Source organism: Petaurus breviceps, unplaced genomic scaffold (assembly GCF_028583685.1).
Source record: "Petaurus breviceps papuanus isolate PSGF00001 unplaced genomic scaffold, PetGlider_PUasm1.0 224, whole genome shotgun sequence".
NCBI classification, from domain to species: domain Eukaryota; kingdom Metazoa; phylum Chordata; class Mammalia; order Diprotodontia; family Petauridae; genus Petaurus; species Petaurus breviceps.
In genome coordinates, this window is record NW_027185887.1 from 7,085,847 (window position 1) to 7,090,811 (window position 4,965).

Below are 4,965 nucleotides of genomic sequence, written 5' to 3' on the forward strand. Positions count from 1 at the left end.
TTTCATGTCTTGATTATTAGAATTGCCTGTTGGTTGGTCTGCTTACCTCAAGTATCTCCCCACTCCAATCCATTTTCTATTCAACAACTAAAGAGATTTTCCTATAACAGAGGTATCTGATCATGTCTCTCCCCCAACCTCAGTGAACTCCAGTGGCTTCCTATCATCTACAAGAGCAAATGCAAATTGTTGTTTGCCACTCAAAATCCTTCATAATCTAGCCCCTACCCTCTCTCCCCCGACCTTTCCAGTCCTCTTATACCTTACTTCCCAAAACCTACTGCTTAGTACTGTGGCACTGGTCTCCTGACTGTTCCACAAACAATATCCTCCATATCTCTCACCTCTAAGCATTTTGTCTGGCTATCCCCTATGCTTGGAATGCTCTCCTTCTTCCACTCCTACTACTGACTTCCCTGACTTCCTCTAAGTCCCAATTAAAATCCTACCTTCCACAGGAAGCTTTCCCTGATGCCTCTTAATTCCAGTGTTTTTCCTCTTTTAATTATTTATCCTAATAATAAAATATTTATCCTAAACAGAGTTTGTTTTGTATATGTTTGTTTACATATTGTTTCTCCCATCTGATTATAAGTTCCTTGAGGGCAAGGACTATCTTTTGCCAGTCTTTTCCACAACACTTAGCACAGTGCCTGGCACATAGAAGGTATTCAGTAAGTGTTTATTGACTGATTAATATGTGGTATTTTTCCCCATGGAAAATTTATTTAGCAAAGGACTTCTAATGTTTTATTGCTTCATTATAAACAGAAGAACTGCTTTATAACACTGTCAGGAAACGAGGATAAAATCTTTGCTGTATAATGTGTCTGTTAGAGTGGGAGAAAGATAGTTTGTATATTAGAAACATTACTTAACTGCATTTATGGCATAAACATTTCCTACAGTAATGAAACACTTTATGATATAGCTTTTTAAAATAATAATCTGTTTCTATTATGATGCTTCTTTTCCCCTCAAATATCTTTAACTCCAAGATTTGAGTTTGACTTTAGTTCCCATCCTGTGAGAAAATACTTTTACTTTGTTTAAACTTTGTCTTAACCCTTTTTCCTTCCCCCACCTGACTTCTTTTTCAATGTTCTCACCTTCTCAAGAGCCTTATGTCCAGCTCTCTCTGATACAAACAACTGTCAGTTCATCACCCTCTCCCTTTTCTTTTTCCCTTCTCTCCTTTCACAGCCAAGTCCCTTTCTGAGCATCAGTTGTACCATCATCCTCTCTCTGGTTTCAAGATCATATCCCCTCTATTCTTTGCTACCAGGGCCTCATATTTCTGCCTCATTTTGTCTTCTACATACTGACTCCAGCCTGTAAGTTTTCCCTCTTATTATTACCCCTTTTTATTATTATTTCTAGCTCTTTCATTGGCTAGACTACCTCCTCCAATCAAAATTCTTCTCCCAGGACCCCAGAGGCAGCCTTTACTTAATAAAAGTCCACTACAAGGTGAATAACCCCTACCCCTTTTTATTTCCCAAGATAGGGGCAACTACTAGTCTTAGAGGATAAATGGATAGGGAAGTGTTTCATCCTGGTGTGATAAGAGACAAATAACTATTGAAACAACTTTTGTAGTATTTGACAGCCTCTACATTCTTAAAGACAAATGGAGAATTTTTCATGAGCATAATGATCTGAATAATACCTTATTCAGCTTCCTTGTGTATAGGACTTGACAATTCAAAAAACATATTTATCCCTGTTATAGAGATAACATGGTGTGGTAGAAAGGGCAGAGGATCAGGAGTTCAGATTTTGCTATATGACCTCGAGTAATTCTACCTTTCTGAGCTTCAGCTTCCTCATCTTAAAATGAGGAGAATCAGCTTGATAATCTTGTGGCTAACTTCTAGTCCTAGCCCTTTATTTTCCATTATTTCATTTAAGAATCACAAGAACTCTATGAGAAATACAGGACAGATATTTTCCCCATTTTATAGATGAGGCTTATACTACTTACACTGTCATACTGTTCATTGGTCCAGACCATACTGTTAGTAAATGACCAAGCTAGCATTCAAACCCAGTCTCTTTAACCTAAACTAATGCTTTTTATTTCTTTTTTCAGCTGAGAAAACACTATGATGTAGTGGAATGAATATTGGCCCTGGAATCAGGAAGACCTGGGTTCAAATTTCTCATCTGATACTTATAAGCATTATGAACCTGGGCAAATCCTTTGACTTTAGTGATCCTCCCTTTCTTCATTTTTTAATTGAAGGTGAGAAGCCTCTGAGGTCCATTCTAACTCTAAATCTCTGATCCTTAATTGTATTTTTCCTGAAAAGCTTTATGAATTTTTAAAATTTGATCATTTTAAATACTTTTGGAGAACTATCTATTTAAAGGAAACCTGCTATAAATTTGAAAAAGAGGGAGGAAGAATCTTTTTTAAAGGCACATAATTAGCCCTTAAATTATCTACTTTGAGAATTCAGATTTTTATGGACTTGTCTTTAAAGAAGGAATACCTGTAAAACAACCTTTAAAAGGGATTAGGTTCTCATTGAATCCACAAAGTTCAAACAATTCCAGACCTTATTCAAAGCTGTCAGCTGTCTATAAGGTGGTCAAAGCATAAAAGACTTTAGAGGGGAAAAAAAACTCCCTGATTTCAAGGAAACTGGTTTCTTTCAATTGAGAAAGACTCATGCATCCTCCACAGCTAAAGGGGACATTGTCATTATCTTGATACATAAGTTTCTTTCATTAAGTGGTCCTGTCCATCTTTTCCAGATTTCAAATAGGCAGATTTTTGCAAATCAAACCCATGTTTGGCACATTCCATAATATGCTAAATTTTAAAGTTCACTAGGAGAAAGCTGTGCATATGAAGATTCAGCTACAAGATAGAGAGACACCAATGTAAACACTTCAGTTCAAGAAATAAGTAATTTTTTTTTCTTTTCATGTTTCATAGTATAACAGAGAAACCTTCTTTCCTCCAGGCCTCTGTAAATAGGCTGAATAATCGCCTATGTAAGCAGGTGACCTATATGTCTGGGCATACCTGATTACGTATTCAACTAATCAAATCATATTGTGTCACTTAATGTTCAGATGTTCACACTGCTGACATGATGTTATTTTTTGTTACCAGATAAGGTGAACTGATTCTAATCTATGTGACTTTTGTTAGCCATCCCCTCCTCCTGGGCCTGCCAAGGAAAGCATGAATGTGTTTTGTAAGTCCAATAGCATACGACATCAGCTCATAGTAAAGATATTCCTCTTTGAGGAAAAACTGCACTTTGATCAGCTTTGTCTGTTTCAAGTGCTAAAATACCGTGAGATACCTCTCCCAGAAACCATCAGAACAAGGGAGCACCTTGGAGTGTCTCACCTCATCCATTTCCACAGTGTCTGAATTCAAAGAAAATTTTAATTAGGATAAAAAGAATAGTAGTTTTTATGGGAAATGTTGCCACCAAATTACATTCATTTTATCAAGTTTATTTGGAAGTCTGGAGCTCTTTCTGACTCCTCTCGATCAGCTGAATGCCCAAAGGGGACTCAGCAAGTGAGGCCGAGGCTACAAAATACAGGGATGCAGGTGCACATCCTTGCAAAGAAAGCCATCAGGAAGATGCAGAAAGAATAGAAAGAATGCACAAAGAAAAGAAAGAAAGAATGCACAATTCATACAGCTACGAAATTGATTCGATGCTTTGTGTCAGCCACAAAAAACCCTTAACTTCCTACGTACAAAATCTACTATAAATATACAGGTTTGCTTTTCCCCTGAATTAGGGAACCAAATGAGAGAACTTAAAAGTGATACCTTTAGAGAGTCAGAGACAGAGGATTCACGTGTATGAAGACCCTTAATCAAAAAATCACAAAATTTGAGAGTTGAAATCAGACTCAACACATTATATCAGGGGCTATATTGTAAAGGGAAGGGTGTGTGTGTGTGTGTGTGTGTGTGTGTGTGTGCGTGTGTGTAGGTCTGAGTACAGTGGCATTTGCAAAAGCAGGAAAGAGTCAATCTTGTGTTTAAAAAAATTAAGTGGAAGTTGTTACTATTATAGTAATAATCACCACCGGCAGGGATTTAGAGTCTCCCTTCTAGTACCTAAGAGGGAAGGCTGGTGAGCATCAGTAACTGCTACTGATGAAGATAATGATGCTTTGCTGGTTCCGCTGCTGCCGCGGCTGCCGCTGCCGCCTGTGGCTTTGCTCTGAGTGTAGACAGACGTCCGCTTTGGGTTCCTATTGTACACGCGGCCGCTAGCTCTAATCGCTGCCATCTCTATGACCCTTAATGAGTTCGAACTCTGGGTGGGAGCCGCTGTGCTACCCTAGAGCAGCGGCCACAGGCAGCGGCCGAGGAAGCAGCCTCTGAGAGGCTGCGGCAGCAGCAACTTACAGCCTCAGAGTCTGTGGCCAGTTCCCGGCGAAGCCCTGGACCACGTTAGCAAAGAAGGCAGGCAGGAGCTTGCTATAGAGAGCCCCGGGGAAAGAGTTGGAAGTGAATATATATTGAGTATATATTCGTCAAAACCCTTCCTTTTCCTCCCTGGAAGATTGAGCATCTTCCTCTTCCTCCTTAAGGAATTTTTCTAAAAAAAAAAAGCCCTCCACTGTCCCGGCCTCATCACCACCGGACGAAGGCGGCAGTCGGGCGAGCTCCCCAACCCTCTCCCCTAGCCTCTGAACCCGCCCACAGAGAGGACTGCCTAAAGGCAAAGGAACCCAGCCGCCTGGGTGTCCATGCACTTTGGGCGATCCCTGTGTGGGTGACCTCCGCACACCGATTTAGCGGCGGAAGTTGGCGGTGGTTCCTAAGAGCCAGCCACTCGTGAGAGACGGGTTGGGAGACCAGAAGAAAGGCAGGAGGGATTTTCCCGTTGTCAAAGTTGAACTAAGTTGAACCGACCGAAAGGGATAGAGTCCTACCCTCCACTCCCCGGTCCTCCCCCCAGAGCTCTGCGCGCGCGC